This window comes from Tigriopus californicus, chromosome 3 (assembly GCF_007210705.1).
Source record: "Tigriopus californicus strain San Diego chromosome 3, Tcal_SD_v2.1, whole genome shotgun sequence".
Taxonomy (NCBI): Eukaryota; Metazoa; Arthropoda; class Copepoda; order Harpacticoida; family Harpacticidae; genus Tigriopus; species Tigriopus californicus.
Window position 1 is genome coordinate 1,085,466 of NC_081442.1, and position 11,241 is coordinate 1,096,706.

Here is an 11,241-nt window from a genome sequence, read left to right on the forward strand (position 1 = left end):
CAATACCCCAAGTACGAGCCCAAGCAATCCTACAAGCCCGCTCCCAAGTACGCCCCCGCCCCCGCCTACAAGCCCGCTCCCGCCTATGAGGCCTAAGTGCAGTGCTACGATGATTCCCTGACTATATTTATCAAAATGTTATTTATTTCTCATTTGCGAAACAATACACCATTTTGATTGGCAAACTCTACATCTAGACGCAGTCTAGTTCTTAAGATTTGAAAACTCGGGATCATTGCTCAGAAGCAAGATCAAATATGATCGCGTTGATCAGAAGCCTAAGGTTGGAAAATGAGCAATCGAAGTAATTGAGAAAGGAAAAGGGGTTGATATTTTAAATCATTGCGTGCTTGCATTGATTTGATCATCCTTACAAAAGTTCTACAACAAAGTGTTTTGAGAGAATATTGAAAACATTCTACACGGAGGACAAAAAAAGGGAAGGGAATTTCTCAAGGAACAAACGTTCACTTGTCCTCAAAGTATTCTTATAGTGCTTGTTTCAATTGCCTATGATACGATCGTCAGAAAAGATTATAAAGAACTCATTCATTGGACAAGGCACAAGAAATTGTTCAATTTTCCTCAAACTGAGCAACAAAATGTTTGAAACAGGAGTAGATCTTTGAAAAGAATCTTTCATCATTTATGTATTGCACCAACTAGGTGATTTTAGATATCCATACGTATTAGTAGCTACCATTTAGCATTAGCTGAGGAGTCGTTTTGGCAACTCTGTCATCGATTTTGCAACCGTATCAATCTTGATCGGATTCACATACACATTAATCATTTTATTCCTCACACCTATCAATGTTGCTTATTCGAGGAGATGTTAGCTAGTTCTCGATTTCAGGAAGTGTGATGCGTGCAATACAAATCGTTGTTGGAACTTCTCATTCGTCGTGATCAGAATCTTCATTGAGGTCGCCATCTCTGTGTGCGTCTCAAGTGACTTGATCGCATTGATAATTCATCTAATCACAGGTGTTAGCTTTTGATGAGCCACCTGAGTAGTTGTTAAGATGATTGACTTTTTGCCATGCTTTCAAAGTCAATTGTTTTTGGTCAGCATACCAGGAAATAAAAAGATTCCAATGGATGTTATCTTTTCGTATACTCAATCAAAGAAATATCTTTTAAATTCTCTTTGGAGAAAAAAGGTATAGGCTGGACTTCTTGAAATCCAATATTTCGGTCTTCCATCTTAATATTTATTTAATATCCCATTAAGAGATTTGTCACTTGACACTATGTTTGGACACAAAACCGTCAAGAATAATTATATTGGTACGTATCTAATTGGTAAAATGGGTTAGGGATAAAGATATAAAACTCGAATACATGAGATAATTACAGTAACCAATTGAGTATTGTACCAATGATGCTTCCTTGATCAAGAAAAATAAAAGGGGTTTGAATATAGCAACACTATTTACAGCGATGCAATAATTAGACATATCCAATGTATTTGAATATTGGTACCGTAAGATGGTGCACCAAGCATTGACCTACAGTTTGCTGACATTACCGACTTCCATTAACGACTTTCTTGGCTATAAAAATAAAAAGGTTTACCTTTTTTAAAACATAGTTCTAATTTCAACTCTGTCTGGTATTTCAATGGATTCAGAACGTGTGGGAAGAAAATGTTAAAACACAAAAATATATACAAAAACAAGTGATAAACTTTACAATTGATATTTTAACCAAATGGTGAACAAAAAAAAGACGGAAATCAGATATGCTCTGTGCCACGTTTTATCTTGGTCCTTTTCTCCCTCAATTAAAAAAAACAATAGTAAGTAGAACATGCAAAACAAGAGGAGACAGAATAACAAAAAATAAATAAAAGGCACCACCTGCGAAGCCAGCAATTGAAAAATGTCAAGAATAACGAAAATCCGACAATTTTTCTGCCCAAAACTTCGGATTTTAAATGATATTTTGGTTGAAAATTGTAAAACTGCTGTTGGACACCGAAATGGCCGAAATTGTAAGAAAAATGATTTTATCCTGCGATGCCAGGAAACTCGAGTTCGAGCTGCTTTGCTGTATTAAATACAGCACATGTTTTGCTTTAATAACTTAAATGGGCGAAACTGCGGTCATTCCGGAGGATGAGCTCATATCTAATTTTGGCTGTGACGACGAAACGGGAATATCCCTCAGTTGGACACCTTGATCCTTCTACCTCCAACGAGTCATGAATTTTTACTCATATATTGTCGCTTTATTGCCGGCCTTTTTGTCCGAAATTCATCTCAAATAAAGCTGTGCCTATACATCAACGTAGTTTGATGCACTTACACGAAAAAACACATGCCTTTGTAATGTCTCTCGCCAAATTGTTTTCAACTAAACCCAAGCATAACACATTTCATCTTAATGCACTGCGAAAAATTCAAGTGAATCCACGGTCAGTGAAATAATCCATCCTTAATACTGATTAGGAGGTATCGGCCCATTTTGCTAAAGGTTCGTAATGTGGAAGCATGAAGTATGTACCTCGAATTCTCAGATCGAGATGCATCTGGGTCATAATTAGTATTTCGTGAGTCATAATAACAAATCAAGGAACGCAAGAGTACAACGACGGGATCCCTCAAGTTGCTTATTTTCTTAAACTCTTATCATCAACGGCTACGCACATTCTTTTCCTCCCTCCTTTTTATGCGCCATTGTGACTTTTCAAGAGATTAAGAAATCTGCATTCTGCGTGGCAAATGAAGTGTTGCTACGGAATCGACTATGGTCCCCTTTGCATAAGTGGCTCGTTCAATGACGCACTTTTCACCTTTGGACATTTGCATGCACAGGTTGAATGACATGTAAATTCAGTGGACAAGAGATCGATCACGATGAGGTCATGAAGTGGAATTGTGAATCAGGCTTTCAGGAAGCTAGATTAGCAAACGACATTTCCTAAATGAGAGAGGAGGCGAATCAAGAACGATGGGCTTGGACAATCCCCACTTCAACTTCTTACTCCAATGATCATGGGCAAAAACGATCTTGAACAATCACCTCAAGGGATTTCTTACGAACGGTATACAGATTCATTTAGAATGACTTGGTGGCTTCGTGATGTACAAATCCAATACAAAATTGTCCGTTGCGTTGGGTCTAATGCCGGAACTGCGAGTAACTGCTCCAAAAGCTTCTTGCAAAAATCTCAACCAAAAGTACTCCAAATACTTTAGGAAACAATAATTGCACAATTTGCTGGGCGATGACCACGTCAAGGATAGAAAGCAAAATATGACTAACTCTGGGTAAGTTTAGTATACAAATTAAAACTTCGAATCAGTAAACTTTTCCGTATGTTAGTGTCGTTCAAATCACCGGCTGGGAATCCCCCAAATCATCAAAAAAGGCTCAAGCAGTTGCCCAAGCAGACTACGCGTAACCACGCTTGTTATTTGCTTGACCGGCATGTGGTGTGCGTCAGAAAAGTGGTGTAAGTAAAAATTGGAGCAACAAAGTGTGGGTATGGGGTTTCTTCCGAGGCAACACCCATGAATGAGTCATTCTTGACTCTATATAAGTCGTCTGAGATAAGACGATGGTCATCAGTTCAACTCGATCTAATCCCAAACCAACACCCCAATTCAAAATGAAGGTAGGCAACAAAAATACCATCCACCGTTAAATGGGAAAAATATCTAAGTCACAAAAACATCCTTCATTACTGTTCTTGCTTTGTCTTGCAGTCCTTCATCGCCGCCGCTGTCATCGCCGTTGCTGCGCAGCTCCCATTGCTGACCAGCCCGACCCACCTATGCTCCTCACTTACGCCCCATCCACCTATGCTCCCGCTACTTACAAGCCCGCTCCTTACCAACCCGCTCCTTACAAGCCCGCCCCTTACAAGCCTCTTCTTACAAGGAGCCTTCTTATGATGAGCCCGCCAAGTACCAATCAACTACGCCGTGGCTGATGAGTATGCCGAGTCAACTTCAACCAGAACGAGGCCCGTGACGGTTATGCACCAACGGCGAGTACCGTGTGGTTCTCCGACGGCCGCACCCAAATCGTGACCTACACCGTTCAGGATGCTTACTCCGGTTATGCGCTGATGTGTCATATGAAGCGAGGCTCAATACCCCAAGTACGAGCCCAAGCAATCCTACAAGCCGCTCCCAAGTACGCCCCGCCCCGCCTACAAGCCGCTCCCGCCTATGAGGCCTAAGTGCAGTGCTACGATGATCCCTGACTATATTTATCAAAATGTTATTTATTTCTCATTTGCGAAACAATACACCATTTTGATTGGCAAACTCTACATCTAGACGCAGTCTAGTTCTTAAGATTGAAAACTCGGATCATTGCTCAGAAGCAAGTTCAAATATGATCGCGTTGATCAGAAGCCTAAGGTTGGAAAATGAGCAATCGAAGTAATTGAGAAAGGAAAAGGGTTGATATTTTAAATCATTGCGTGCTTGCATTGATTTGATCATCTTATACAAAAGTTCTACAACAAAGTGTTTTGAGAGAATATTGAAAACATTCTACACGGAGGACAAAAAAAGGGAAGGGAATTTCTCAAGGAACAAACGTTCACTTGTCCTCAAAGTATTCTTATAGTGCTTGTTTCAATTGCCTATGATACGATCGTCAGAAAAGATTATAAAGAACTCATTCATTGGACAAGGCACAAAGAAATGTTCAATTTTCCTCAAACTGAGCAACAAAATGTTTGAAACAGGAGTAGATCTTTGAAAAGAATCTTTCATCATTTATGTATTGCACCCAACTAGGTGATTTTAGATATCCATACGTATTAGTAGCTACCATTTAGCATTACTGAGAGTCGTTTTGGCAACTCTGTCATCGATTTTGCAACCGTATCAATCTTGATCGGATTCACATACACATTAATCATTTTATTCCTCACACCTATCAATGTTGCTTATTCGAGGAGAGTTAGCTAGTCTCGATTTCAGGAAGTGTGATGCGTGCAATACAAATCGTTGTTGGAACTTCTCATTCGTCGTGATCAGAATCTTCATTGAGGTCGCCATCTCTGTGTGCGTCTCAAGTGACTTGATCGCATTGATAATTCATCTAATCACAGGTGTTAGCTTTTGATGAGCCACCTGAGTAGTTGTTAAGATGATGGCTTTTTGCCATGCTTTCAAAGTCAATTGTTTTTGGTCAGCGTACCAGGAAATAAAAAGATTCCAATGGATGTTATCTTTTCGTATACTCAATCAAAGAAATATCTTTTAAATCTCTTTGGAGATAAAAGGTATAGGCTGGACTTCTTGAAATCCAATATTTCGGTCTTCCATCTTAATATTATTTAATATCCCATTAAGAGATTTGTCACTTGACACTATGTTTGGACACAAAACCGTCAAGAATAATTATATGGTACGTATCTAATTGGTAAAATGGGTTAGGGATAAAGATATAAAACTCGAATACATGAGATAATTACAGTAACCAATTGAGTATTGTACCATGATGCTTCTTGATCAAGAAAAATAAAGGGGTTTGAATATAGCAACACTATTTACAGCGATGCAATAATTAGACATATCCAATGTATTTGAATATTGGTACCGTAAGATGGTGCACCAAGCATTGACCTACAGTTTGCTGACAGACTTCCATTAACGACTTGCTTGCTATAAAAATAAAAAGGTTTACTTTTTTAAAACATAGTTCTAATTTCAACTCTGTCTGGTATTTCAATGGATTCAGAACGTGTGGGAAGAAAATGTTAAAACACAAAAATATATACAAAAACAAGTGATAAACTTTACAATTGATATTTTAACAAATGGTGAACAAAAAAAAAACGAAATCAGATATGCTCTGTGCCACGTTTTATCTTGGTCCTTTTCTCCCTCAATTAAAAAAAACAATAGTAAGTAGAACATGCAAAACAGAGGAGAACAGAATAACAAAAAATAAATAAAAGGCACCACCTGCGAAGCCAGCAATTGAAAAATGTCAAGAATAACGAAAATCCGACAATTTTTCTGCCCAAAACTTCGGATTTTAAATGATATTTTGTTGAAAATTGTAAAACTGCTGTTGGACACCGAAATGCCGAAATTGTAAGAAAAAAGATTTATCCAACTTAACACATCTTTCAGTCGGTTGGATTTGACACTACAAAAGTTGGATTTTACATCAAAATTGGCCGCAAAATGCTGAGATCAAATCTTCAAGGAATGCCCAAGATTTTTTCATTTCTGTGTTTAGAATAAGAGAAAAAAAGTTTCACTATGTTTGCTGATAACATATTTACGATTGAAATTGAAGAAATGCACATAGTTATCATTTTTCACCTTGATAATTTAGTTAATTGCACTTTTGCCATTAACGCAAAGTGTATTGCTAACGTACATTTGAAGCTTTAACTAACGATATTTACTTTATCTAGCTATTAAGGAATATCTTATACTATCAGATATTTTTATTGGTTTACATGCCATTAACAACAAGCACGTATAATCATTGCACGTAATAGCGGTAAAGCAAACCTATAAATTTAGTGTAAGAACATTGCTGTTTTCCAGAGGGCTCATTGGACACTCCTACGTACATTACAGTGCAATTGTTATCTTGGCGTTCCCACACTTCATACACAGATGATCTCTCAGCCAAACCAAGTCACATCGTCAGATTTCCGTTTGACCAAACTGTTTCATTTCCTGGAAAGCCACGAGCCATGCCTCTGACCACTCGGTGACCCTGGTGTGGATGAACTAAAATAGAAGGAGGAAGGAGTTCTTTCTCTCATCCACAATGCACAAGTTGCCTCCAACGATATGTATGTAGACTCGACGACCAAAGTTCTAAGCAAGATCCCATCGTAAATGCATTGACCACAAGAGCATGAGAGCATAACACTTTCAAAACCACGATACTCTTTACACACGGCACGCGACATATCGACAAGAAAAGCATATAAAATTTCTGGGATTACCTAATCTTAATCAATAATTGATTCAAAAGGGTGCAAGCGCATTTACTTTAGGAATGACTTGCCCCAATGTACCAATATTGAGCTAGATATGGTCGAATCTAATTGGGCTTCCATTAAGTTGTAGACTTTGCTCTCGTTTCCGCAAAGAAATAGAATACACGTATGGCTAATGCACTAGTGCAACGAACTGCTTGATGAATCGCCGAAAAGAAGCGACTACCAAAGATTCTATAGACGTGGTGAATTAATCAGGCAATCTTGAGGTTTAATTTCCGTGTCCTTCGTGAAAATCGTGCCAAATTCATTTATCAATCTGTTCGTTCATTCGTTATTTACTTTCAGACGCAAGGCATTCTTGAGTTTTGTCGAGAGTGCATTTCCTTTGAATTCGTTAGACTTTGATTGAGTCTGTCTTGTTGAAGAAAAAAGGGACAGAGATATGGATCCTAAAATTTGGCTTAGAACTTTCTTTAAAACCAGGAAATACATAGATTACTGCTAGGCATACCATTTGGGTTCACTAACATATTTTGGGATTCTAAAAAAAAAGAACAAAGACATCTAAAGTTGAAGAAAACCATGAGGCAACAAAATTCTGATACAACATTTACAGTTTTAGATAAGTCTCATAACGTTTGAAAACGAGTTATAACATTTCCGAAAGACCTCGCCGGAGCTTAAAGCAACCAGGTGTACGCACTACGCAATACTTGTACGTACGCATGAATTGAAGGCATGTCAAAGACGTCATTCCTACGCACAAGAATGACCAGGGGTAAGAAAAGTTGAAGCAACAAGCATGCCTTCATTTCTTTGAGGAGCAACACCCGTCAATCTATATAAGACTTGAAGAAAAAAAACAGGGGCATCAGTTCAACTCGATCCCACATCCAATTCAAAATGAAGGTGAGTCAAAAAACCTTAAGGTTTTAAAAAACACCCTCAATTCAGGTGTAAATCTCTTTTGCAGTCCTTCATCGCCGCCGCTGTCATCGCTGTTGCCGCCGCAGCTCCCGCTGCCGACCAGCCCGAGCCGCTACAAGCCTAGCGCCTTACAGCCTGCTCCTTACAAGCCTGCTCCTTACAAGCCCGCCCCTTACAAGCCCGCCTCCTACAAGGAGCCTTCTTATGATGAGCCCCAAAGTACCAATACCAGTACGCCGTGGCTGATGAATACTCCGGTGTGAACTTCAACCAGAACGAGGGCCGTGATGGTTACTCCACCAACGGCGAGTACCGTGTGGTTCTTCCCGACGGCCGCACCCAAATCGTGACCTACAACACCGCTGATGCCTACTCCGGCAACGTGGCTGATGTGCGATATGAGGGCGAGCCCCAATACCCAAGTACGAGCCCAAGCAATCCTACAAGCCGCTCCCAAGTACAAACCCGCCCCACCTACAAGCCCGCTCCCTCTTATGAGGCCTAAGTGCAGTGCTATTACGATTCGGTGACTTTATTTATCAAAATGTTATTTATTTCCTATTTACGGAACAATACATCATTTTGATTGCGAAATTGTGGGCGTAGCCATATCTTCATTAAAAGACTTTAGCTTTTATGTAGAGTCAGCAACTGTTGTAACGTTTTGGGACACCCATCATTCAGATAACGGGCCGAGCGAGAGAGCTGCCATCTGACTTCGTAACAAACAAAACAAAACGAGCTGCCCACCAAATCGGCTTGCTTTTGGTCAAAGCCTCTCCGAGCCACTGTTCGAATTAAAGTAATAAAAAAGGAGTGTAGATATTTTCAGTTAAAAGCAGGTCATTTTTATCTTATTTATTTTTTATTTTATTTCAAAGTTTTGTTGTCATTGTCAAAAACATTGACAGGCCAAAAATTCAAATTGTATGTAGTGTTTTCTACACAACTTTAGATATATCTCCTGAGTTCCCTAAGCATAGTTTTGGGCTCAAATCTGGACCAGTTTACCCAATCAACAAGATTTTGTAGCTATGAAGTGGTCATTTGGAATAAGGGAACGGTTTAGGAGATAAGAATTTTTTGCTTCTGTTCGCAGTCCACATCTCTAGACGTCCGTGCTCATATTTATGACTTCCAAGTGAAAAACATTTCTTGAGGCATCCTGAATTCATGATCCAGGACAAAGTACATAGATGAGTGGACTCTAATACTAATTCCATTGAAGCCTGAAAATCTAAGGCAATTGGATGCAAAAAATACGTTTTGGTTCAGAGACAAAGTGCAACACACCTTCAGTTACCTGTCACTGCCAATCAACACGTGCATTCTTAGGGAGAGGTGATCAAGGTAAAGGAATTGATAGAAAAAAAAATGAGACTTAACAAAAAAGAGATGAATGCAATTGTTTCCATCCTTCGTGTTTTCGGGGAAAAATAGTGTGTAAAAGCCATCAAATGTAATAAATGTACTACACAGGGTGGAAAGAAATTAAGGGCCACTCTTTGCGCCTTCTTAAACTCTTTCCCCCGCTCTCAAAGAATTGCTTGATGATATTGAGTGGCAAATTTTCATCAAAGGGCTTGAAAAACTTACTTAACACCATACCACGAATGATCCAATTTCAATCTAATGGACATTGGTAGCCTTCTGACTTTTGACCCTCTAAAGACTGACCCTTGGAATCCTAGATCTTCGCCTTCGATCTTGTCTGTTGTAAAGGGATTCGCCTTTCTTGCTTGAACGGGGGTGGACACCAAAAGGTGACCCACTTCCCTCGGCCTCATGCCGGTCTTCGACAGGCCCTTACTTTTGGTTCTGACATTAAGACTGGATTTAATTACATTTTCGAACATAGTTTTGGTGGCAAACATTGGCAGGGTTACCTATCGCCTTTAGGCAAAAATTAGATCATTTGCAGTATGGCACTATTGTATGGGTTCAACAGTTCCTCCTAATAAAAGCTTGAGGTTCAATGTCATGGTTAAAATTTGGGAATTTTTTTCTTTATTTTGCATTTTCTCAACATTTTGGGCAAAGCTTTAATATTTTTCACATTTACTCAACTTTTCTTGCATTTTTCCCAACTTCAATAATATTTTGGCTAAATAAGGCCACTTTTCTTCGAGGTTTTTCTGATTATTGTTAACTCAATTTATGGCACGTTGCTTCCCGTTGAATAAGAGCACTTGCTCCCTTGCCAGCAAGAAAGTAATCTGAGAAAGTCCTGGGATGGTTTAAACGAGGAGAAATTGAATCACCAATTTATAGTTGGTAGACCAAATATTACATAAAGTTTGAAAGGTAATAAATAGACGAATTATAACCTTTCATTTTTATAGTTCTGGGGATTACATTCCTTGTAGCGGTTAGGAAAGCCCGTGAACCCTCCCCCCTCCCCCCCCAAAAAAAACAATATCCATCAGAACTCAGGACACCCGGCAGGAAGTATTTGTATCTCGGGGAATATATATGACAAAACAGTTGAACAGATGTTACATACATCACCTCTGATCCCCCATACTCCAAGGGGCTTTTATTAACGGGGACCTTCGTCCTGTTGGACATAAAGTCAGGAGGGTACGTTCAAAGTATGGATTTGATTGTCGTGGGACCGAGGAGACAGGTAGTCTCAAATGACTAGAGCTGGATTCCTCGATGATCGGCTTACCCCTCTCGTCTCAAAATGGCGACGACTGCCACAGTGGTTCAAAAGCCTTTTTGAAGTCTATCAGAAGTATCCAAACAAATCTTGGTAGCTATTCTCCATATGAGCGTGAAATTTGAGCCATAATTCAATAAATCAATAAAGTCAATAAGGTTGTTATGGTTTTTGCGAGGTAGAAGACTGTTAAGGTGGATTTGCGTATTTCTCTCAATACTTGATAAGGCATTTTGACCACCGTGGTGAGACGGATGAGAAGAGAGGAGAGGAGAGGACCGTATCCAAGAATCCAGCTTAGGTCTAATTTTTCCTTAGTTGGGTCGCGAGAGTCCATAAATGGTCATCCACCGCAAGAGCATCAATTCCGTATATTACAAGCTGTTGAGTATGAGCGCTTAATCATTGCTTGCCTTATTCGCGCAAGGTGTCTCTTAAACCACTTAGCTGCAGTAAGTGACTCATTAAGGAAAAACAGTGTTAGGATAACTGTAATGTAACTTGATTTGTGCCTAGATGCAATTGAGGTCAGTTTTGACAAATTTGAAAACAATTTCGACTTCCAATATTTATTCGCAATTTTAACCATGAGACAAGTATCATTCTAATTAATGCAAAAAAATGTAAATTCATTGTATTGTACAATGCCTCTTGCAATTAATATCGGGAGATCCTTTCGGAAGTGTTATTGGCCCGGTGAATCAACTTGACA

The 11,241-nt window shown here is 39.2% G+C and overlaps 1 protein-coding gene across 1 annotated transcript in view; it reads left to right on the forward strand.

Annotated features, from left to right (window-relative positions):
- The window catches only part of LOC131877993 (cuticle protein 19-like), an 11,180-nt gene extending 2,734 nt beyond the window's left edge, over positions 1-8,446 (forward strand). The window contains exon 3 of the mRNA XM_059223871.1: positions 8,343-8,446. The gene's annotated coding sequence lies outside the window, so the exon portion shown is untranslated. The remainder of the gene's footprint in view (positions 1-8,342) is intronic.
- Positions 8,447-11,241: the final 2,795 nt, after the last annotated feature.